We start from the raw sequence: 26,631 nt of genomic DNA, 5'->3' as shown, positions 1-26,631 counted from the left end.
GAATAAATGAACATGTAGAAACACCTACTTTGGGCCTGGTATGTTCCTCAGTAAATAGCAGTTTCCCTTGTCCTTATATGTACACTGATTTCCATGGAAAGAAAAATAACTACTGTCCCTTAGAAGATTTTCAAGCTTCTATTACAATTTGAAAAATATATTACATTTTTAAGGCCTCTACCTTCACCCTGATCCCATATCCTCCTTTGGAAATCAGCTCCATGAATTGTCTTTTCTGGATCTTCAGCCTCTCCCACACTAATCACTCTTTCATGGCATCTAAAGAGAGAACTAAGGCTCTCCTTGAAACATTAACTAAAAATTAATTTGACCCTCTGTCTTGACTCCCACTGCCCACCCAATTTGTCTTCTATTTTCAGCTGTAATCCTGGGATGAGTACTCAATACTGGCTGACCCCATTTCCTTACTTTCAATTTCTTACCCAATGCTACCTGGCTTTCACCTCACAGTCATAAAGCCATTACTCTCACTTTCTACTGTCAAATAAAAAGTCCTTTGAGCCTTTGTCCTACTGAGCCTTCTGATGACTATGACCTGTTGATCATGGTACACTTTTTAAACCTCTATGTACCCTTGTTGCTATAGCAATGCCCTTTCCAGCTTTTCTTCTTGGGCTCCCAGAGAATTCACTTCACAGGCTTCCATTTTCTTACTCTACATGCTTGCCAGAGGAGGTCTCATCATAATGTTTACCACCTGGATGCCAATGTCAACTAAATATATGTCTCCTGCGCTTTTTATGAAACAACCTCTTGGATACCTTCACCTCTGGTTCATCTTTTAGTCATTATCTACCCCCATAACCACTGTACTAGTTTTCTATGGCTGCCATAACAAATTGCCCACCAACCAAGTGCTTTAAAACAGCAGGAATTTATTCTTACATAGGTGAGGAAGCCAGCAATCTAAAATCAAAGTGTCAGCAGAGTTGCCTCCATCTTAGGGACTCAGAAGGAGAATCCATTTCATGCCTCTTCCCTATTTTCTGGTGATAGCTGGTAAATCTTGGAATCCCTTGCAGCTGCCTAACTCCAATCTCTGCCACCACTGTCACAGGTTTGTCTTCCCTCTGCCTGTCTCTGTCTTTGTGCTCTTCTCTTCTTATAAGGACACCAGACATATTGAGTTAAGGGCCCATTCTACTCCAGTATGACTTTATCTTAACCAATTATAACAGCAATGACCCTATTTGTAAATAAAATCATATTGTGAGGTTTCAGGAAGTACCTGAATTTTGAGGAGACATTATCCAACCCAGTAAACCCACCGAATCTGCTCTTATTCTTATATTTTCATCTTAGTAAATCGTGTTAGATCTCAAACTGAAGCCAAGAATCTGAGAAGCATTATTATTCATTCCCACCTATCCCCAACTTCATATCCCAATTATTATCAAGCTTGATTGTTTCGGCTTCTGATATTTCTAGACTTTGAATACTCTTGTTCATCTCTAATTTTTCATCCCTAATGCCTGACTCACTCTTTAGCATCCCTTGCTTGCCCTACTACAACAGTCTGTCCAATACCCCTTCAATCCAACCTCCTTAGAGCTACTAGAGTACATACAAATAAATACATACAGCTCCTTCACATGATAGGAAGATGTAGAGTTGGGTTTATTTTTTTGTAACTTTTCACTACTGTGAAAAGTTCTGCTTCTTGACAGCAATGCACACAATTATAATAGACATACTTCTTCAAGGATGGGGGAACTGAGAGGCAGAGTGGTTTCTGTGGCAGCCCTGGACTTTGTAACATCTTCTTTTGGTTTGATAGATTCTTTACAAATCTTCAGAGTGTGACAAAAACCAGGACATCTATAATCTAGCTTTTTTATCAGGTTTCAAGGCCTCTTTGAGAAAGAAAGACAAGAGGGGCTTATGTCAGTGTTTTGAGATTTAAAATTATACCTGGATCCATAGGCTCCATGATAGAAGTACTCATTCTCATTTTTTTAAAAACGATCATAGTAAACAAGAGTTATTGCATGAGATGTAAGCCATTCTTATTTACACACACACACACACACACACACACACGCACACACACACTGATTTTATGAATAGTGTTTTTTTCTGAGACATGTTAGCCCATCCATAAAGATTAGTTTAGAAGTAAATTATTTTATAGTCATTTAAATATAAGCATGTTTGGGAAGATGGCTTAACTCTTCTGTTTTCTGTGGTTTTACTCCAGATATTATCATACTGGACCTCAGTTTCCTCTTTTACTTCATGCAAAAAACAAAAACCTGCAGTTTACCATGCTGATTTCCATACTCCCAAATGGGGATTCTTTTTCATCAGCATAGTAGATTTTCAGACTTAGCAGGAAGAAGAGACTATGGAAAGGGAGAATATGAGAGGTAGAGGAAGGCATTTAGCTCCATTTATATTATCTGTAAATGCTTCTTCTGCTGCCAACAAGTGTCCAAGTTGTATTGGCTCCAGACTACATAATCTTAAAGTGTCTCCACTCCCTTGGCCCTCTTTCCAGTCTGAGAAATCCTATTCTAACTGATCCAGATTCTAGGTGAGATTACCTCCTCCTGTTCAGGAATATATACAAATCCAAACTGTTTGATTCTTGTTTAGCTCTGAACTTCTTCTCCAACCAAGCACCTAGCTTTTGGACACCATCACATTTTAAGAATAAGAGTGACTGGAGGACACAAATCCACGATGATTTATAAAGTTCGTAGCACTCATCATACCTGGGCAGATGCATAAAGCTGCTATTTGCCTTTGAGAGCTAGAATGAGAAGAATAGCTTGAGTAAAACATAGACTACTTATTTGATTTCTCAAAATCAATTGCACTTCAAATAAAAAGAAAAAATAATAATAAACAATTTTGTTTGTCTGGGTAAGTTCAAATTCTTAACCTGGAGTTCTTTTTATTAATGTCACTAACTGATAATGATTTATAAAAAGTATGTAGAGCATATTAATATGAAAATTTCTGACACCAACAGGATTCAGAAGAGCATGTACTAATGGTCGAACTTTTAAAACTGGAAGACAGGAGTCCTGGATTTATCATTAACATGTCATATTTGTACATGTAAATTACTCTTGAGCCTTAGATATCTACATCTAATAATAGAATATATTTAATTATTATTTAAAATAATTATGCTTCATCATTGTTAAGGAAGCTTATTTTAATCATAGGATTTATAGAAGGTTATTTCATATTCAGAAAGGAATGATATTTCCTAAAATCTGTTGAAGGAATAGAAAAACTTTCAAGCCATTCAGGTCTGAGTCTCATCAACATTTTAAAATACAATTTTCAAATTACTTTCTTTCTCATTTGCAATGGACATTGAATGAGCTTTAGTCTTGATAAAACCAAATTTACTCTCATTTAGCATTAAAAGAAGATATTGGGGGAAAGGATGACTAGGCAGATCACAGAAGATTTTTAGGGCAGTAAAAGTACTGTGTATGATATTTTAATGATGGATACCTACCATTATACATTTGTCCAAACCCATAGATTGTAAAACAACAAGAGTGAAGCCTAAGGTAAACTATGGACTTTGGGTGATTAGCATATGTCAATGTAGGTTCATCCATTGTAACAAAAGTACCACTGTGGTGAGTGATGTTGATAGTGGGGCAGCTATGCATGTGGAGTGGGGGTAGGGGTTATGTGGGAAATCTCTGTACCTTCCTCTCAATTTTGCTGTGAATCTAAAACTGCTCCCCCAAAAAATTATCTTTAAAAGTATTTTATTTATGAGAAATATTACTTCTTTTTTTCAAAATTGCTGATTTGAGCTCTAAATTTGAAAGGAAGTAAAGTGTTTCCTCTTCCAACTTTCTCTTTACATATATATATATATATATATATATATATATATATATATATATATATCAAATCATATATTATCCAGTAGGAATCATTTATTTCTCTACAATTTTCTACTTTTGTAAATATGTCAATTCTGCATAAAAATCATTTTATAATGTTCTTAAAATGTTACATAAGTTTACCATACAACCCAGCAATTCCACTGTTAATACTACCCAAGAGAAATGAAAACATGTACTCACAAAGACTTGCACATAAATATTCTTAGCATCATGATTCATAGTGGCCTTAAATTAAAAACAATCCAAATTTCCATCCACTGGTGAATGGATAGACATATGTGGTATATCCATAGAAGGGAAAACTATTCAATAATAAAGAGGAATGAAATACTGATACATACTACAAAATGGATGAATCTCAAAAACATGTTAAGTGAAAGAACCCATAAACAAAATGCAATATACTGCATAATTCTGTCTACATGAAATGTCCAGAAAAGGCAAATCTATAGAGATTGAAAGTAGATTAGTGGTTGCCTTCGCTGGGGTGAGAGTAGAGATTAACTGTAAATGGGTATAATGGATCTTATAGGGTGATTAAAATGTTCTAAAACTGAATTATGAGCATGGTTTTACAACTTCATAAACTTTCTTTAAATTATTAGCAAAGTTACATGGATTTCAGGTATACAATTTTGTAATAAAAATTTTTCTTTAAAAATCATTGAAAGGGGTAATTTCTAAAAATCAAAATTTCTAGTTTAATATTGACTAAAGAAGAGGAAAGAACTTTAACAAAAATGAAATGTGACACATTTTTTAATATCCTGCATTACGTATTTCATTAACCTTCAATATTTTGTTGAAGAAAGTTGTGGTAAAGATAAGACTAAAAAGTCAATTACCGAAAACTTCTTGCAAAAAAAATTTTTTTCCAAAGTATATTTTGCTTCCAAGTTGAATGATTTGATTTTCCAAAACACTTTTTTATAATATGAACTCTCTTGAGATAGTGTTAGGAGTATTGACCAGCAGATGACGTAAGATCAGAAAACAAAAAGGGTTTTCAAAACGCTTGATCCAGAACCTACCACATTACAGTACTTGCTGTGGCTTATGTCCATCAGATCTCATTTTAATAATCCAAATTCTGAGCTTTCTGAATATTAAATCCCAGAATAATTTTTAACGTGTAGCAAAGTCCATAAGAAGAAAGACTCTTGTGAAGAGATAAAGTGAACAGATGGATTTTGAATCTAGATGTATACAAAAAGAAATGCAAGATTCAAAGTAATTCTAATGAAATACTTTTTCAGTACCCAAATCATTAACATGAATGTTTTAGGGGTTTTTTTTGGTTTTGTTTTTGTTTGTTTTTGTTTTCCCTAGGTGAATGTTGAAGTGGTTATCAGCCTCAAGTCTCCACTTTCCAGCCCTACACAGACTCTGACTAGTAACACCATCTGCAGTTTTCTGGTTTATTTTTCAAATGTTTCCCGTGTGCCTCGCTCAGGTCAAGCACTTTTCCAAAGGAACCGAGTTCAGCTGCGCTCCCTAGCATGAGCTCTAAAAAGAGGGGGCAGGCCAGCCTGTCTCAGCCTCACTCAGCAGGGACCTGCCAGCCCCAGCCTGAGCAGCTGGTTAAGGAAGATTCATCCCCGCTCCACCCCCGAGAAGGCGCTTTCAGGAGCTTCCCTAACGGGGTGCAGCAGTAGCAGTAGCAGCAGTCAAGGACCCCCGCCTCCCATCCCCTAAGCCCCTGCCACCACGTTACATTCGGGTCTCTCCCTGTCGCCGGCCGGGGTCCTAGGCTCCAGGAAAATCCAATACTTGCCCTGGGGATCATCCATTCTAATCATCCCCATATTTTATCAAAGAATGGACAGAGGGATAGTGGCTATGCGAGGTGACCTGGCTAAAGCCACGCAGCTCGACGCTAGCAGAGCCAGTAAGAACTCGGGTCTCTATTGACTGGGTGGCCGCGAAGGGCTGCCTGGGGCTCTGAACGCGCAGCCCAAGGAAAACAACTGGCATTGTCTGTGTGAGAGGCGAAGGGCTTGGCAATTTACAACAGGAGGTCACCAATATCCACCTTCAGGACACAGTGGGCAAAAAGAAGGTGACCAGACCTCCCTGGCTATGCCTGTAGACCTGAGCGCCCCCTTTCACTAGTGTGCATAAGAATGACGTGGTCGCCTTAGCAAAAGGGGCATCCGCTTTGAATTCCCCGGGTGCTAGTGCAGACAGGGTGGGAAATGGGAAAGTTACAATTTCGCAGGCTCAGTCTCCCTTGACTCCCCAAGTCCTTGCCCTCCATCCTCGCACCAGCGACACCCACTCCCACTACACCACCAGGTACGTACCAACCGCGTGCAGAGCTGACCGCGTGCCTGGGCCAGGTGTCCCCTCGCTTTCCAACTCGCTCAGCCAGCCTCCCTGTGGCTGGGAGCTGCGCTGCGGGCTCTAGCTCGTGGCAGCCTCTACAACATAGGGAACTGCAGCCTTTTCTGAGCTGTCGGGCTGAGGTTTAGTCAGGCGGTAGCCGCGACTCCGGGGGCGGAGGGAGTGACCGCTGGGACCCGCCCCCCGAGCGCAGAGCGCGGTTCCCCCTGCCGCGTCCCGCTCTTTGTGCAGCCCGGGCGCCGCGGAGCTCTCGCGGCAAGCGCGACGGTCGCTCTTCCCTTTTGGCGCCCGGCACAAGACTCTTCCCTGCGTGCGCGTTCAGACGACTAATCATCTGTGATCATCACAGAACCCGCATCCTCCCCACCTGCCACGCTCAGTCCCGCTGGGTGACTGTTCAGCTTCTGTTAAGAATTTAAGTGACTACGGGAATTTCTCTTCTCTTCCAGCTCCCGGACGCTACAACTTGTCAGTCCGACCCATATGTGCGTGCCTGCAGGTTTTTTACTCCAAGTGCCATAAAGTTGCCCTTTGATCTATTCCTGGCTGTTTGGAAAAGGTAGGAATGTGCATAGTTGTCTCATCTACACCCGGCATTTGGAGCTTCACGTTTACTAACAGACTGTTTTAACTGAGTGGGAAGGAACATGCAATGCTGACAACTTTGGGGCAAAGCAAAGAAGAAAACAATGTATATCAAGTTTCACTTTCAGGTTCTCACTAAGGAAAATGAAGTCCTTACTGTTCTCACTTGGTGTCCTTTAAAAGCCATATTTAATGGATGATAATACTGCTGCAAAAATTAAGGTGCTCATCTCTGCTTCCTGAGAAGGTGCTTTGTGCTTAGGGAAATCGTGAGATCGTCTCTGGTTTCCTCAAAGTCATTACTAGTATTCAAAGTCTTCTTAACACCAGTATGCTCACTGATACGGTGCTTTGGCTTCCCCCTTAGGGATACCTACCACTTCATTGACTCCTTCCAAATTATTTTTTACACAAAAGCTATGTGAGATAAGCAAATATAACCAGGCAAATATTTTATTTAGTATCTACTAATGATGCTTCAATCATGCTCTTTAAGTCATTAAATATTCCTACCCCCACAATGTAGTAATAATCATCTCTATTTTCATATAATAAAGTGAGGCTCAGAAAGGTTAGGTAATTTGTACACGACTAACAAAGCTAGGAAGACTCCAAATCAGTTTTTGAACTTAGGTCTTTCTGCCTTTAAGGTTGATGGACGTTTTTTAGCTTACACCATGTTATTAAAAGCTTGTGATTTTTCTAAATGCCAGCCAGTACATTTAGTTTTCTAAAAACATAGTTACTTGTGTGGTCATACAGATATTATTAATACTTAAAGAAATTGAGACTTATTTGTATTTTTAGCGTAACTTCAAAACTTATTATTTGGCATTATCAAATGTATTTCTAAGGTGTCATAATTTTATTATATAATAATATATATTATTATTTAAGGTAAATTATTCTAAGGCCTATTTATTTTAGAGAGCCTATGTAGTGATGCTAAAATGTTTGGATTTATGAGTTACACTGCCATGTTTGGATTTTTATGATTCTGCAATTGTATTCTTATGCTCACCAAATTTGTTTTGTAAAAACCTGTATTTTTGGGTAAATTTGAAAAAAATCATTAGCTCTCACTGATACATTTTTAAGTTACATATTTTAAATCATTAGAACCACTAGAATGTATGTTCTGTGAAAGCTTTACCTTCAGTACCTAGAACAGTACCTGTACAAAACAGTTGTTTAATAAGCAGTTTTTAAATGAATAAATATAACCTAGTTTCCTTCAATTAAGACAAAATGATGACTTAAGAAAATACTATTTATAGAATGCTTTCATCTATTTATAATGGATTGAAGATTTTTGATTGTCTCTCATTTCTACTAGGAAAGTAGAAATCAGGTAAGCAACCTAAAGCTTTGCAGTAGCTTTGCAGTAGCTACGGTTGGGAATGGTAGCGAGAACCTGACCATAAGGCCAAAGAAGTACTTTTGAGTGCATTGGTGATAGCGTTACTACTACGCAATCATGTGAATTTGTGTAAAATATATGACTCTAAATGCAGAAAGCTTAACTAACCCAACTTTGGGGTTTTGCCAAGTGATTTAATTGAAAGACAAGGAGAAAGCTTGGCTGCCGTTTTTAAGAGAGTGGTTGAAGGACAGGGCTATCAGGTTAATTTAAGATTATGTAGGAAAATGGGAAGACATAAAAAGGGAGAAAAAAGAAGTGAAAGAACTGCACATCTCCATCAAATAAGAGAGAAAACAATTAGAAGTAGTGAAGGTGAATAGCTTTCTTGAAAGTTTTAGTAAGAATGATGGCAAGATTTACAGAAGAATTGTGGGTGGGACTGGCTAACAAGGAACAAAGATCAAGGAATTGGATCCTAAGGTACTGAAAAGGCTATTCACATGGATTGAAGCCACCTACAGTGGATGCCATGGGATAGAGAAGAAGTGAATCAGATACCAAAGACTTCCATGAATGTGGTGGAATGATGTGGAACTAAGTAGATGACGGTGCAGTTGGGACAGAATGTGCATATCCATGGAAGAGCCTAAAAGGATCAAATGCTGGTATAAGAGGTAGTACACAGCTCAGAAGCAATACTCGGGAGCTACAACGGTGCTAATAATGCTTCCCTTGGTCCTAGGATGTGAGATGATGAGCATTTTACACTGAGGGAGACCTAGAAGAAACTATTCTAAGGAGAAAGTTGATTTTCACCTAAAGCAAGAAAAATGGAGAAAGCATAGTGTGAGTGGGTTATATAGGTAGTGGGATTTTTTCAATATTGAACAAGGATTCTGTAAATTAAGAGTGGATAAATTTCAAAGGCAAGCCAGCTTCATGGGTGTGCAACCTGTGCAGTAACGTAGGACTCTACTTTTAAGAAGGCCCCATCCCTGTCTTAGTGCTCTGCTGTCCCTGCCTTGAAATTCTTAATAATATTAAACAAGTGACCCCACAGTTTCATCTTGCATTGAGCCCCACAATTATTTAGCCAGTCCTGTTTGGAGGAAGTGGAGAAAGAGGAGCTTGGTTGAAGCAGAAACAGTACAAATCCCCTGGGGATTAAAGTATGGGAGAGACTAAATGCAGATTGTATTTTGAGGTGAGACCAAGAATGGTGGGAAAAGGGGTTTGATTGTGAGGCAAGGTTTCAAATGACATCTAGTTTTGCAATCTTCAGGGCGAGGCTAGCTGAGACTTTGGCAGGAGAGTCAGGCACCATCACCATGTTTCTGTAGGCTAGTATATTAGTTTTCCTAGGGTTGCGTAAAAATTTACCACAAACTTGGTGACTTGGACCAGGAGAATTTTATTTTCTCACAGTTCTGGAAGCCAGAAGTTCAAAATCAAGGTATTGGCAGGGCATTGCTCTCTCTGAAGTCTCTAGCGGAGAGTCCTATTTTGCCTCTTTAGCTTTTGGTGCATATCGATAATCACTGGTGTTCCTTGACTTGTAGTTGCATAACTCCAATCTCCACCTCAACATTTTCTCTGTGTTTCTTCTCCACTATCTGTATTCTCCTCTTCTTATAAGAACGCCTACTAGATTTAGGGTCTGGATTAATCCAAGGTGACCTCATCTGGAGCTCCTGATGTTTATTACATCTTCAAAGACCCTTTTGCCAAGTAAGGTCATGTTCAGGGTTAAGACTTGGATATATCTTTTTGGGGACGAGCATCGGTCCACTACAATGAGGTTCGCTGAGGCCACAGGAATAACACGGCTGGATGACCCTGGGAGCTGGGAGCTTTTCAGATCTATTTGGCAAACCAAGATATCTATAATAATATGAAGCTTACCTATGTTTCTAAAGCTTTCCAACTGTGAAACAGTATATATGAAATTCGGAAGATTAAAACTGTCTAGAGAGACTTTACATCCATTGGAGTGGCTGTCTTTCCTTGGGAACAGAAGGCGCTAGGAAGGAGAGACATGTGCCTGAACTGTGCCAAGTCTGGTTACAGAGAACTGAGAAAATAGGGTCCTCCACGCCTCCTTTTCACCTATCCCCCAGGAAACATATGTGGTTCCCTGGTACTAAAGGAGAATCTACAAGATGACCGCATTTCATCCCTCCCTAAAATACGTGATTTGGAAGGGCTGGAAGAGTGACCTTTTGAATCTGTGACAGAAGCTGAGCTAGCTTCCCAAGCCATGACCTACACAGGACAATCTTAAAACCTCTTAGAGAGGGGAGAAAGAACTGCTGAGGCTGATTCTAACTACGCTATTCCATTCTCTTCCTCCAGTTGATAGGCACTCTGAGAAATGATTGAGTAGCTGCCAGAGTCAAGTGAACTTTCCTTAAAAAGCGTCACACTCTGATCCTACCCCCCCTCTTCTGCTCACAATAGAATGGGAGCCATAAATTCCATCAGAGGTTCCATCCATCATTTTCTGGATGATGACCGTGAAAGGATCCCAGATTGTGGCAATGGGACAGCAGCATAACTGGGCCGAGGTTTACAGCAGAATAGAGGAGCATCCATCTTTGGGTGGCCTGGAAGAAAGTTGCTCTAAGACCAGGCTTGGATGACATTGGGCCTTATGGCAGGAGGGGGTGGAGGCTGAGCTGCCCAATAGTGATCCTGTTCCTGCTGTGTGGCAGAAATGATGCCACAGAACCACATCCACTGAAAGAGAGACTGGGCAATGAAAAAGTTGGCACACGACTAGCTTTCAGAAAAATCAGAGGCTGTAGAGTAAGAGGCAGTAATTTCTACTGTTTGAAGTAGAAATTTCCTAACAAAATATTTCAAATTATCATTATACTCATATGTCTCTCATGCTCCTGGTCAATGGGGCATTGTTTTGTAGAGTAGTAGAGTATATGAAAAGAGCACCGGAAACAGGAAATGTTGGGTTTTAATCCCATGTGGCAATGCCGTGAATGGTGTATAATCTCAGTAGTCAGTATCTCTGAAGGGAAGGTAGAAGACTAAAGGATTGCCCTGCTCTAAAATTCCATAAAACTCTTAATTGACTTTCTTATTAAATCCAAACTCTTCAGAGCAACATTTAGAACATTTACCCATCCATCTCCATCTCAATTCTTATCATTTCCCAACACAAATTCTGTTTTCCAGATAAACTAATCAACTTGCCAACTCCATGTGACTTTCTTAGTTCAACACTTATAATTGGGCAGGGGAAATGCTTATTTTTACTACCTTCCACTCTTAAGCAATGCCACTTAATTTCTTCAAATTCCTATTCACAAATAATCTATTTTATGACAGCCTATTGATGGTTTTTTTTTCCACCTCTGATCAATTTATTCAAACATGCCAAATTGATATCCAAATTTTATAGCCTTTCTTTCATGTGCTTGGGGAGTATAGCAATTCTAAATTAAAAGAAAAAAAATATTCTCAAGTTTTTGGTATGTCCTTAAAACCTTTCAAGGTGTATTAATTCTCCTAATTATATTGTAAGTTTGTTAGTATGAAGTTCTTATATTCCATAACACTATCTTCTAACCTCTTCCAGTAAATGAGAGAACTCTGAATATTTTAGGACCAATAAAAAAATTACTAACCATCTAGTCATCCAGTGGTATGGCATCAACAAAGTGCTTGGTCCAGAGCACACATTCAATAACTATTGAATAATAATATTTGTATGAGTATGCAAATAAATTAATCCACACCTTTATATTCAACAATAATTACATATACGTATACTCATAAAAAAACACCAACTATTCTCTCTCCTCTGTTCAATATGATGACTTTAACACCTGGCAAAAACATCATAAGAATTCAAAGACATCTAAAACTTAACAAAGCTACTTTTCTGATTTATCAGTAGATAGTAATTTATTTGCCCAAATAAACTTTATTTTTAACATATATAATAATTAAAAACGTTTCAATATATTTTTGTATGAATTGCTTCTATGTACAAATTCGTAAAATCAGAGCTCAGAGATTGAAGATTAGATGATCAACATAATTAAAAAATTAACTTGTAACTTCTAACTTCTTGCTATCTCTGGGATTTTCTCTTATAATATTAGAAAATGTACATTTATCAGAACTCCAGTAACATTTTTGTGATATCTATTATAGTAGATATTATTTATCACGGTCCTGAATTACTCAATAACTGTAGATAAACATAACAAATGCTAAATTGTCTTATAAAATGAGTTGGGCCTTTTTTGTTTTGGGGCAAACGCTAATTTAACATAACTCACTCATCACTGATGGAACTTAGGGTGGGTGGAGTCTTCTAGATGGCACTGGATGTGAAGACTAGCCTCATAAAAATTTCCTTGGGAACTGAGAATTTAAACTTAACCCAGTTGGGACACTATTTTTTTAAAATTCTCCTTACACTGTATACGAGTTAGAAAAGCTGTAAAAATTAAAATATCTTAATGTTTGAAATATAATCGTTAGCATTAACATTTATCTGGGTTTCCTGGATTAGATGCATCTTATTCATCATTCCCCTTATTAGTTACAGCCCTAGACAAAATTTTAAAATAAGTAAAGCCTGACCCTTTCTACATCATTTTTGTCTTCTCCTCAATCATTTGAGGTTCTCCTGTGAGCCATGAGGAGGTTTATAATCACATTGACTCTCTCAGTAGCTTCTTGTGCGATGCTCTTTGGGGTTAGCAGTGGGGGAGTGCAGCAATTAACATTGCAGATGAGAAATTTAGGGAGATAATAATGTCTTGGAACAATTTCCAAAGGTTAGAGTTTAAGTACCACTTTGACACCTAGGAGGGGACATCTTCCTTTGCAAATCAGACCTTAGCATTACCAATTATTATATGTGCATAAGATAATTCTTCCCAACCTTGTATTGATAAAGAAAGGAAGGGAGAGGTGTGGAAGGAAAGAAGGGGTGGGCGGTGGGTTGACTGAAGACTTACCACACAAGGCCCATGCTTTCCTGACTGATTCCAAACTATTTAATGAAGATTCCTTTTTTTAAGTAATAAGGAGGGCATTGATACAGAATTCTAAGTTGACAGATTCTTTCCCCCAATACTTTAAAAAAAGTTGCTGTACAAAATATTAATATGTTTTTTATTCTCCGTTTTAAAGATTTTTTTTTCTTTACTGGTGATTTTAAGTAATTTTATAATGATTTCTTTGGGTAGTTTTCTTCAGGTTTTATGCACTTGAGATCCATTGCACTTTTTGGGTTGGAAACATTTCAGTTATTTCTTCAAATGTTTTTTAATGCCCACATCCCTTGAGGATTCCAGTTAACACATATGTTTAAGCTGCTTGTTCAGTGAGGCTGTGTTCATTTGTTTTTGGTCTTTTGCTTCTCTATGTTTTGTTTTGAATAGTTCTATTGCTATGTCTTCAAGCTCACTGATTTGTTTTACACTGTAGTGTTTAATCTACTTTGAATTCAGTTTCATCTCAGATATTGTATTTTTCAACTCTAGAAGTTTGATCTGGATCTTTTATGTATCTTTCATGTCTCTCTACTCAATGTGTTCAATCTTTCCTCTACTTTCATGAGCATATGTGACAGAGCTACAATAATTTGTATAATATCATCACCTACTAATTCTATTATTTGTGTCAATGTTGGACTTCTATTGATTGTTTTTTCTCTTCACTGTAGGTCATATTTTCCTGGTTCTTTACATGCCTGGTAATTTTTAATTGGATGCCAGACATTGTGATTTTGCCTTGTTGGGTAGCTGACGGATATTTTTGTATTCCTATTAATATTCTTGAACATTTTTCTTGGTCATAATTAAGTTACTTGGAAAATATATCCTTTTGAGGCTTTCCATGAAGGTTTATGAGGCAGGAACAGAGAAAAGTCATTAGTCCAGGGCTTATTTTGCTCCACTCCTGAAGTAATAACTTTTTGAGTACTCTAATACATATTGAATTATGTCTAAAATTCCATGTATAGGAACATGAATGATTCTCAGATCTGTATGAGCTTTGGTGACTGGCCGTGGTGTTCCTTCAGGTGGTTCTTGTTTCCTTACATGAATAGACTGATTTTTATCCAACTGAAGACTTGAGAGGATCTTCTGGAGATTTCAGGAGCTCTTTCTCTGTGAAGTTCTCTCTGCACAGGAACTGTGCCTGCAACCTTTAGGTACTGTGCCTCCCCAGATGACCAGTTCGATCTCTTCAGCTCTGAGAGGTGGCCAGACTTAGCCTGGGTTCCCCCTCCCTGCCCTATTACCTGGAAACTCTCTTCATAGTGCTTCCCTCATTTGTTTCCTCTTTCTCAGGGACCATTATCCTGTGCTGCTTAATGATCAATATCTGAAAAACATTGTTCCATACATTTTGTCTACTTTTATAGTTGTTTCATTCAGGCAGGAGGATAATACTGGTTCCTGTTCCCCATCTCAACCAGAAATACAAGTCTATTTAGTAATTTGTTTTTGCTTTTTACTTTTTGTTCTGTTTTTCATGTAAATCCTTTTCCATAAAATACTTAGTAATAGTTCACTGCATACAGGGGACTTTTTATAAATATTTTGAATTGAATGGAATGAATCTTAAAGAAAAAGGGGAAATTCTGTTTACTTACATTTTGCTCAGAGGAAAACTTATCTGGAGAATTTACTGGAGGACAAATTTCTGAGACAACCAGTTCTGTTCTCATTTCTGATTTTAACAACGTCTGTGGCTTTAACCTATATGGCTATGTTTTCATATAAAATAGTAATGGATGTTGACATTCTTCTCTAAAATTAAGAAAGGTTTTTTACATCTGATTCAAACAAGGACAGTCTTAACTAGGATTACATTGAAGTTCTATCTATATTGCCTTATCTGTTTATAAATTATTCATTATCAGTAAAAGAGCTAATTCCAAGTCATGCTCTGGAAATCTGATAAAGTCGCCATTAATGGCAACATTGAGGCTACAGCTCAAGGACTGGGACAAATAAAAATTATTTTTCAGTTCAATGGTGATAATCTAAGCTTTTACATTAAATTAATAAATGTCACTTTTTTCCCCACAAAGCGTTTCTATGATAGTTGTATATAAACAGCTTATGCAAATTTCTGTTGTATTTTAAAAGAAAAAGCATATAAACTTGCTGCATCAAACTCTTCCCACCCAGTCTTCTGGTTCATATCAAGCTACCCGGGGCATCCAAAATAAAGAAAATTAAATAGCACAAATACATGAAAGAATTCTGTCTTTACCCCAAAGCCCATGAGCACAGATCTATAGACACGATTGGCCTGATGTGTTAGAATACTTAGTTTCAATCCAGTATACAGATCCTCTCAGTAAAGGGACAATTTATGACTGAAAATATTAGCTTGGCACAACACACTTTTACCATCAATATTTTAGCCTGTGAAAGTTCATGAGAGAAAGTGATCTCCAAACATTATTAGATTTCAAATAAATAATATAAACCTTATCTGGCCCTAAATATAAAAGTTATTATGCACATTATTGCTATGTGAGATCCCCAGACTAGTAGAATTCGTACCATCAAGGAGATTTTTAGACATGTAAGACCTCAGGCCCCACCCCTACTGAGTCACAATGTGCATTTAACAAGGTCCTCCAAATTATCCATATATAAGTTACAGTTTAAGAAGCACTACTATACATCACCTTGCATCCTTAACTCAATGATTAAACTCGATGTTGTACTCTAAACTGTTCTTTTTTTACTCTAAGAAAGACCACGCCTCTTGTTATTGCACAATAATCCTAGTGTTGAAATGAATCTGATTTCTGTGATGACAAATGCAACTTTTTTCCTAGAGCTCATGATCCTGAAGTATCCAACTGTATATGACCATATAGTATTAAAAATGCAATTCCTTCATGATTCTGTCAATGATTAGAATGTTCCAGAATTTACCTGAGCCCCTAATTTAAAATAAAACCAACTTTCATTGTTCTGATGGAAAAGTTAGATATAGTTGTTTAAAACCCTGGTCATAGTAATAGGAATGCTAGGTGTTTAGTCCTCCTGTTTTATACCACCTCCTGTTGCATTTAAAGGGAAGTAATTTTCAATTAAAAAAAAAGTTGCAGAACTCAGAATGTATCCTGTATGTAGCTGATAGCCTGCCATCTTCCAAAAGGAATTTATTATTATTACAAATAACCACTGTATTATCAAACATTAGGATGCATGCATCATTGGGAATCTCTGGGGGTAAATGTTTTAATGGTAAACCTGAATAGCTGAAGGGAAAAGTAGATACCTGCAAAAATCACTATCATCTTCAATTTTGTTAAGCAGTGCTTTGTTTTTCTCCTTTGGAGTTCCAGGGATCCTACAGTACTATATTTTCAACATCAAAAGAACAACTTTGTAAATATAACTAAAACATATAACAAACAAACAAAAAAAAGAAAACAAATAACCACTGTATAAAATAAGACTATTAAATTAGATTTTTTTTAAATGTATAAAAGGAATGAAATAACTATATCAACCACCTGACCTATGTTTACTGACTTTAAACATTAAATTTGGTTCCTCACTTCCTGACAATTAAGGCAAGAAAGGGAAACAAAATTGACTATGTAGAAAGTTAGCATTTGCAATCCCATGAATAGAATCCACTTAAAGATATTAATAACCACATAGTTAATTTTTCTTTTTAAGGCCCTCTATACGTGATCAATTTTTTGAATCAGACTTTTATCTGAAGGGTTATATTTCTACAGTAAATGAAAGATCCTTAAATTTGGTTCAGTGTCATGCTAACTGTTTAATAAAGTCTAATATACATGAAAAATCCAAATCCCATTGGCTAAATCCCGAGTAAATGGAACTGATGAGAACAAATATACGGTTTAATGTTTTTAAAATAAGAAATTAAAAAACCTTTGACTTCTTAATATTTGATTAAGTTATAGCTACCTGGTTAGAACCCTCTGGTGAGGTATCCATGAAACAACTGGTATTATGGACATAAGAATCCTTTTGCCCAGTACAAACATTCACTCCTTCCCCAGATGAAGACACTTTGAGAATCAATAATTTTCATGTACACTTGCATTGGCTTATTTTGTGCCAATGTTGATATTAAGACCAAAAACAATACTGAGTTTTTCACTCGGATTTCAACTACCATCTTGGCAACTGACTTTGAGTAAGTTCAAATCTATGGGGAGTTATTTTACAAAGGAGGGTGAATGGATAGTTTTCATTTCTACTAAAGGAAGCAGTGGAAATCAATGCCAATAATAGTAATCATAATAAAAAGTAATAATTTCCAGGAGCCCTTCAGTTATTCAGAGGAAAAATATATAGTCATGTAGGCAAACGTGTGTGTACGTGTTGGGGATGAGGGTGTGGTGTGTGTGTTAGGAAACAGGAATCAGCTGAAAGAGAAACCTTCCTAACTATGGAATTATTTAACACGGAGAAACTGGAGCACAGCTGGGGAGTAGTGTCCCATCAGTAGATACTCTCCACGCTTTTATCTGCTTCAATCTATTTTCTCCCCTAATCCTTGCCAATAGAAGTCAGTTATCACCTGTGCGCCAAGGACAGCCCTGTGGACAGAACACTGAGCGTGCATCGTCTCCCCACTATCACCTTAATCTCCAGTCTCTCCCTGGCTGTGTTCTGACTCTCCATTTCTCCTTAGCCCAGCTAAACCAAGAAAAATGTCTGACTGTTCTGCTTTTACCTAAAATCTGAAAATCTCTCTGTGTCAATTAAATTATCATTTTTGTGTTTTTTTTTTAAGGAGGGCACAGTTCACGGTGGCCCATGCAGGGATTGAACCGGCAACCTTGGTGTTATCAGCACCACGTTCTAACCAACTGAGCTAACCTGCCACCCCCAAAACAATCATATATTTTGTGTCTATATTCACCAGATTAACTGAAGGCTAAATAATATACACTTTGTTTTGTGGAACACTAATAAAAGGCTATCATTTTACTGTTTGCCTAAGTTGATAAACTTCCACTGGAGGGAAAAAAAAGTAATTCTTCTCTAACTTACTGAGCGTGACTAAGAAAAGTGCTTTTCTTTCATTACCTCATGTTTTACCTCCTTAAAACAATCTGTGAGGTATGCAGTATCATTACTTTTAACAAATGAGTAAACTGAGGCACAGGCAGGTTAAATAACTTACCTAAGATCTTACAACCTATAAGTGCTGGAATCAGGTTTCAAAACTCACAGATATGTCTAAGCACTAAACCTGTGATCTTCACCTCCGCACTACATAACTTCCATAAATAAACCTCACAAAGTTTCATTGTGAATCATATTCTATGCACATTAGCTATTCATGAAGCTCTTCTTCCTAAATAAGGTTTCATTTTAAGATGATATTTGCTAGCAGAAGGCTCAGAGCTCAGAAAAATAAATCAGATATCACTCGTCCTTACCAATAATTCAGCATTTTTGTATACTTCCATTATTTCCCCCAAGAGTATGTCTAAATGTCCCCCCTTTTTCTGATCCTGATTTTTACTCATTTCTTTTGATTTCCACTGATGTCAAAACATAATGATTAAGCAACAAAAGATAAAATATTTCAGAATAGCCACAGCCTGAAAATTCTGACCTTTTTCAGAGAATATGATTTAGGGACTATTTGAGGATCACTCATCTGGACTTGAAAAAATATTGGCTTCTTGTTACTAACTAATTTAACTCTTTGTTGACAAAAACATTAGCAATTTTACTGTCTTCTTCCATTACTGCCTCATATTGTGTACAATTGTCTTTTTTCCTATGATTAAATATCAATAACTTATTTATGTTATCTTCTTTATAGACTACGAACTGGCCTAGAATGACAACCTTCTCTTGCACATCTGCACATTCTCTCCCAGCTCCTGGTGAAAGGTCACGTCAAAATAGAGGCACACTGAGCTTTTAATGAATAATGTGCTTTTAAGAAACTTTCTTTTACATTACACAAATAATTCATGAATACATTCTATTTCTTAGAAAATTAAAATGTGAAAATGAAATCGAGCCACCTTTGACAGCCACCTTCAATTTTTAGTCCTGCCATCCCCAGAGGTAACTATCTCTATTACAAATTTAACATATTTATTTCCCACCTTTTATTAATGCTTTTACATAAACATCATATGGAACAAGAATCACTATATAGTTTTTACATGTCTATGTGTTTGCATAATGTAGATACTCTGTAACTTTCATTTTTTTATTGTACAATGTCTTAGAATTCTGCTGCTATTACATAGGTACAGCCCATTCTTTTTAACTGTTGCATAGTATTTCACAGAATAAAAATATTAAGATTCATTTAACCCCTCCCCATATAGAAACATTAGGTTCTTGTCAGGGTTTTATTATTATATACGCTGCTGAAATAAACATTTGTGTGTTTTTTTATGAATCCTTATAGACAGGTGTTATTCTAGAGTAGATGACTGAGAAGTAGAATTTCTCGGTTATGGCATAAGTCTTACTCTAAGAGATATGTCTGTGCTAGGAAGTTATATTAGGGTCATAAAGACTCAGGCACTAAAGTAAGAACCTCCTCAATCCTGCAGTCAAGAGTTATAAAGTCTATCAATTTAGCATCAGTTGTATTTTTCCAATGGAAGAGCATATTTTAGTGGAAATCAAAAGAAATAGACACTAACTAAACCCATTCTGCTGATGATCAGAAATTATGTAGTCTCCCCAGACTTCCATTTCCTCTTTCTATAGTATAAGGGGACAGGACTAGATGATTTATTTCTCACAAATGTTTCAGATCTACATGGCATATTTCTGTTCTTCATTTGTTCATTCATTCAACAAGCATAGACTCAGCATTAGAACCTATAATGTTTCCGTAAGGACTTAAGAAATAATACCAGGAAACAAAGCAATGTAAAAACAGACATCATTTAAACAAATGTATCTAGGCAACAAAATGTGTGCTTTCCAAAAAGAAGAGAGTACAAGAGATAAACAGTTATCATTTATTTAGCTTGCTTTGTTTGTCTGAATCAAGCAGCTGCTTGGTACAGCTTTATCTGCAAACAGTAAAATCTGGAGTGAAGTTATTATCCTCTCCCACCACCCCACTCAGGTGGAGGCATAGGGAGATTTGTTCTAACAGGTGCTCACATGTTCCTGTGCCCCAAAGCCATAATTGTCCAGAAGAGTTGTGGCCAGCACTGAGACCTGGAGTTCTGGGAGCTATTTCTTTTGTTCTCCAGATTCTCAGCTCCCCAAATTCTTGTTCAAGGTCCATCTGCTGGATTTTCCTCCTAAATATAAGTTCTTTCATCTGCTACATCATCAACTGTACATAGTGCACACACACACACACACACACACACACACACACACACACACACACAGAATATAGAAGGGGTCGAGAAGGAGGAAGTACCTAAGAACGACTTCCTCAATAAGAGACTTGTGAATTTAATACTTATTGAAGACTGAAAAGAAAAATGTAAGCATTTTTATCCAGATTTTAAAGATTTTTCTCTCTTAGCACTGAGTCTAAACATCTCTTCATTTATTTTAGCTTTTTTTTAAGTTAAAGTATCTTCAAAAGCAAAGGACTATGGGAAGACACAAAAAGATGAAACAAAATACAGATAACGAAGGTAATTCGTAACATTATCAATCTGCTGAGAAGATAGAAATAAACTATACAAAGTATAGTTATGTTAAAACGAGGGAAACATATGGTAGTATCAAGTCTGTATTTAACAATTACAACACAAATAATGAAAAACCTAACCAGGACAGAGCCATAGGAAGTTTCTATTTGGCAATGCCATTCTTGCTTCAATAAATCAGTTTACTTTCAGTTTAGACAGTGTCTACCCACACAGAGTAGAAAATTAAAACACTCTCTGAGTAGGTGATTTCAAAGCATGATTTCACTAAGGCTTTGTCAATTTTATAAATTTGGTTAAGCTTAATTCAGTTCAGAGAACATTTATTATGCACCAGGTGACAAAATGTGATCTCCACCAAAAAGAGTTTGCCTTTCATTGGAAATATTTGAAAGTCCTCAAATCTCAAAAACAAATTACTTTCAGAGTGTGTCAGCGAGAGACAAAAAACAAAGAGAGATAGAAAAACAGGTAAAATATATATTTTGCAAGGACTCAGCATAATTAATATAATAAAGTAATCGCTTTAAAAACATTAGAAATTACTATTCTGGATTATTAAAGGGAAAACATTCTTGCCCAATTTTAACATTTTGTAACAAATGTCTTGGGGGAAGCAGGATAGTAGCATGGAGAGAATACTGGACTGGAAGAAGCTAGGTTTTAACTATTGCTCTTCTATTAACTTGCAGTGTATACTTACACAATTTAGTTTCACTTCTATACACCTAACTTTCTTCAGCTGTGAGAGAGGGAGCGCATTAAATAACCTATGGCTCCTTTGAGCTTTAACCCACAACTGAGTGAGCTATTAGGCTTTCAGTTGTTTGTGTAGAAAAGTAGCAGATGAAGGTAGCCCACATACGAGTCAGTTCAACAAAAGCCAAGAGAAGTTGAAGGGTGTTCAATTATTCAGTAGACTATATGCTGCTCTTTGTTTATCTTACCTCACTGTATTAGTTAAAAATTCCTCCACTGGTCATAATACTTTGCAAATAAGGTATTTCATGAATTTAATACTTTGGAACAACAGAAAGTTCATGAGACGGCTCATACTTAGTCTCAACTTCCCATTTTAAAATCCTTTATTAATAGACTGAGGCTACTTTTCTCATCATGAATAAATAATATGATAAATATAATTTAACATCTCTTTGGTTCTATCCACTGTTAAAACTATATTTAAATCTCCATGATGTAAAAGTTAGTAATACCTGAGAAGATATTTTTACTTAATACTTTTGAATCTTTCTTCTAAATGTAGAATGTGGAAAAAAATCCACTAGATTTTTAATCAATGTATCACAGGCCTCTAGCTTGCTGCTATGCTATTTATTTATTGAATTAATTTATGTAAAAATAAAACACCTGGCGAGACTTCTATTCATAGTTGATTTATTCTAGGACTTATTATAATTTTTAAATGACATTTCACTTCTGTATTGACATATTTAACTTCTGATTTGTAGATGTAAATTTTAATTTAATTTGTATATTTGATGTTCCCTTGAGATAAGAAAAAATATATACTTATTTGGGGAAATATACAGCATTAAAGTAGGAATATTGTCCTAAAATCTTATGTAACCAACCATTCTTACGTTCTTCTCATTCTTAATGTATTTCTTTCTGATTGGAAAGTAAATGTTTTCATTAGATCTTTTTGTAAATTTACTGTCAACCTATAATTTAAATAGCCATTTGCCTCCCTCACAACATTTACTAATGTATAATATTTAATAGGTGAGATTCCATTGAGCCTTAGTTCTGTATATACTTTGTATGCTAAGTGGTTCCACACACACAAGACTTCCAAAGAATTCCACTTAAATCATTCATCTCAATCTCTTTTAAGTTCAGTGCTAGGCCCAGCCTTGTGCATTCAAATGTTGTATATTCATGAGCCAAAACCTCATCTCAGCTGGACAAGTAGCACAGGTAGTTCAAAGCATAAATTTGGTCTAATGTCTGAGAGGGGCAGGAGTGGTGATAGCAGTGCTTCCTAGATCTATTCCAGCAGGACTTCCATCTCTTCTCTCATTTCTCAAACTTTCAAAGGATCCTCTAAGAAAAGACATTCCATAGGCTATGGAAAAGCTAAGGAAGGTTGAAACTTAGCTGGTACCCCCCACCCCAGTGTTAGATCCAATGCATTCATATAATTCAAAAGAGAGGGCTGGATACCATACCACCAGAAAAGTAACAGGTAAGACCTTCCCTCATTCCTCTAAGACTTCCCAAGATAGAATCTTCCAAACTGCAAAGACACTAAATACTAATCCTCCAGCTCTCCATCCAAGTGAAACATCTAAGTCTCATATCCAAGTGAAAATCTGATAAGCCTAACAGTTGGCCTTTCTGTTCTATTCTCATTGGTCTCACAGGATCTTAAGAAACTGTTTACCTCTCAAATCAAGAAAAGTAATTTAAATTTAAGTCTATGAAAATAAATAAACTAATCCAGAATGGATCATTATTATTATTAATACCAGCATCATTATGATTAACGGTGTCCATTACAGTTGGTATTTGTACCTAGAACAAAACTAGACACACTAGGATTATAACTGCAGAATATATATATGTGTGAGTATGTATGTATTTTTTTAACAAAATGGTAGGAAGGGATGTTGTGTTAAGGTAGCATCCTAGGGTAGTAACAGCAAATATATAAAGGAATAACCTTGTAGGCAAAGAAAAATGTTAGGGAGGTACTTCAGAAAATCATTTTTGAATACTATTCTGCAAAATGAATTAAGAGTCTCATCTTTACTATGTGTCATATTGGTTTATTACCCATATCATTATTAAAATGAAAATTCTCAATTCTAGAAATAATTGAATATTACTATGAAGGGTGGGTTAGTCCTTCCATAGAAGTGCTTTGGCATGCCAATCTTATCACTTGCTGTCTGCATCACATAGAAGATATTATTAATATTTCTGTTTTAAGGTTGTTAATATGTTGAGATTATTATGCTAAGAAAAAGTCGAGAGCCATATGATTTCACTGATGTGTGGTATATAAAACAGAAAACAACAAAGCAGCAAGACAAACAAATGAAGAACCAAAAATTCATAGACACAGACAATAATTCAATGGTTACCAGAGGGTAAGGGGGGCAGCAGGTGGTAGATGAGGGTAAAAGGGGTTGAATATATGGTGATAGAAGGAGAACTGACTCTGGGTGTTGAACACACAATGTGGTAGATAGATGATATATTACAAAATTTTACACCTGAAACCTATATAACTTTACTAAAAATTGTCACCCCAATAAACTTTAATTTTAAAAAAAGGAAACATATTTTCAAATAAAATTATTAATTACTCTATTAATTTGTTCAAAATAATCTTCACCAAAGCATAGTTTGATTTCTACAGTGTATTATGAATGCAATCAATGAAACAGTAACCCAGGAAATCAATCTATTTGAGAGAAATAGCAAAAAGGAAAAAAATAAATAAAACATTCATGATGGAAACGTTTTTCTATCTTGCTTGCTAAGACTATTCTATGTATTACATCTCTTCACATTAGTATTAATGTGATTAGTATTAATCAATAGTCAGTAGATGTTTATGAAGTCAGGAAAACAAAACAGAACTTGCGTAGCCAAAGATAACAAAATGCAAGAATAACGTGTCCATATCTTTCATTTAATAACTATTTCCTTCATGACTACTATGTGTTAAGTACTGTTTTAAGTCTTAGGATACATCAGAGAACAAAACAAAAACCCCTGACCTTGTGGAGCCTATATTCCAATCTCTACTTAAAAATGTTTATAAAAGAGATCCAAGATGACAGAGTAGATAAACACTGTGCCTGCTTCCTCCCGTAAACACATTAAAACTAAAACTAAATTATAGAACAGTCAACCTGGAAAACCATCTGAAGTCTGGCTGAACAGAAGTTTTATAACTAACCATATGAAGAAGCTGTGTCAAGACTGGTAGCAGGGGTGGAGACGCGAAACAGCTGGCCCCAAACCTCTGGTCGAGATATCGACCATGGAGGTTTCCATTGGAGGAGCGAGAGACCCCAACCCCACACTGGCCTCCTCAGCCCAGAGTACTGGTGCTGGAAAAAGGAGTCCCCACAACATCTGTGAAAAACAGTGGAGATTCCGACAATCCGGGTGGGACGGAAGGCTGTGGGAAACCCAGACGTCCTCTTAAACGGCTCGCGCACATACTCTGTCTCGCAGGCACTTACCTTGGGCTCCAGTGGAGGGAAAGTAACTCAGGGGGCGTCAGAGGCATTGGGGGTAGACTGAGGTGTGTGGCTTCAAAGCGAGGGCTGGAGAACAGTCACCATTTTCCCTGTATGTGGTCCTTTTCCCAGGCAGCCTGCAGGCAGGCACCATCTTTACTATATTGAGCCCTCCCACACAGGCCAAATCTAAATCTGATTGGCCAGGTGAGCTCTGCTTCCTCCACCCTGCTGACTCAGCTGGGACCTCACCCTACCCAACTTGCCCAACACCAGAGGCACTTTCTTTGAGATCAGCCAGCCTCACCTGTATTGCACTCCTTCTTGGAAAATTATCAGAGTATTCCTGGGCCATGGAAGGGAATGGGTCTTGCCATCTGCAGCACATACCTAGAAGGTACTGTGCTGAGTGGAGTGCCAGACAGAGAAAGACAGATGCAATGTGATTTTGCTTATATGTGGAATCTGAACAAAATAAACAAAACAGAAACAAACTCATAGATACAGAGAACATAATGGTGGTTGCCAGGTGGGAGGGGGATTGGGGATGAGTGGAAAAAGGGAAGGGATTAAGAAATACAAATTGGTTGTTACACAGTAATCATGGGAAGGTAGAGTATAGTATAAGTAATATAGTCAATAATATTGTAATAACTATGTATGGTGTCAGATGGGTACTAGATTTGTTGGGGGTGATAGATGGGACGGTGTTGGGGGTCAGGATGAAAAAGGTGAAGGGATTAAGAAGTACAAACTGGTAATTACAAAATAGTCATGGGGTTGTAAAGTAAAGCACAGGGAATATAGTCAATAATATAATAACAATGCATAGTTCCAGGTGGGTACTAGACTAGTCAGGGGTATCACTTCTTAAATTACATAAATGTCTAACTACTATGTTGTACACTTGAAATTAGTATAATATTGAATATCAACTGAAATTGAAAATTTTACAAATAGTGGAAAAGATGAAGGGGAATAAGAGGTCCAACTTTCCAGGTATAAAACCAATAAGTCACAGGATATAATATAGAACATCGGGAATATAGTCAGTAATATACTACGGTGTCAGATAGCTGCTGGTGATCACTTCTTTAGGTATATAAATGTAGAATAACTATGGTGTATGCCTAAAACTGATATGATATTTTATGGTAGCAATATTTAATAATAATCTCAAAAAATAAAATAAATTGGAAGGGTGTTTATATATAATAAGTATGTTAATATTGTCATCAGTTCTTTCATCACAGGCAGAACAAAGAAATTGCATCTTCTAGAAATACCATTCATAGACACAAAGAAAACAGCTGTCATCCCAGGAAAATAGGCGGGAGACAGCATGTTATGTATCTGTCTGTCTAGCCCCTGCAGCAGATAGCACTCCTAGCTTCAACCTCTCTGAAAGACATATTTACAAACATTCGTAAGAGTGGCTCTTGAGGGGGAAAAAATAAAGACGTACTGAGAATCTATTTGTTGCATAATAACATATTATGGCATAAAACTGTCTTTTGACATTTGGAATCATTCCCAATCATTCTCATCTGAATGAAAGCTACAAGCCAA

General features: G+C 36.8%; 1 protein-coding gene and 1 long non-coding RNA gene across 8 annotated transcripts in view; one reads left to right on the top strand and one right to left on the bottom strand.

The window, feature by feature from the left end:
* PKIB (cAMP-dependent protein kinase inhibitor beta) overlaps window positions 1-6,586 on the bottom strand; it is a 98,181-nt gene extending 91,595 nt beyond the window's left edge. For 3 of the 7 annotated variants that reach the window (XM_019740964.2, XM_019740965.2, XM_074333508.1), the window contains exon 1: window positions 6,206-6,576. The gene's annotated coding sequence lies outside the window, so the exon portion shown is untranslated. Of the gene's footprint in view, window positions 1-6,205 lie in introns of all 7 variants that reach the window. The other 4 variants (XM_074333507.1, XM_019740967.2, XM_019740966.2 and 1 more) reach the window with 4 other exon arrangements.
* Window positions 5,262-26,631, top strand: part of LOC141571706 (uncharacterized) — a 36,784-nt gene continuing 15,414 nt past the window's right edge. Inside the window, exons 1-2 of the long non-coding RNA XR_012496731.1 lie at window positions 5,262-6,197; window positions 6,695-6,804. This is a non-coding gene — a long non-coding RNA (uncharacterized LOC141571706). The remainder of the gene's footprint in view (window positions 6,198-6,694; window positions 6,805-26,631) is intronic.

This window comes from Rhinolophus sinicus, linkage group LG05 (genome assembly GCF_036562045.2).
Source record: "Rhinolophus sinicus isolate RSC01 linkage group LG05, ASM3656204v1, whole genome shotgun sequence".
NCBI classification, from domain to species: domain Eukaryota; kingdom Metazoa; phylum Chordata; class Mammalia; order Chiroptera; family Rhinolophidae; genus Rhinolophus; species Rhinolophus sinicus.
This window is presented reverse-complemented; position numbering and strand designations above follow the sequence as displayed.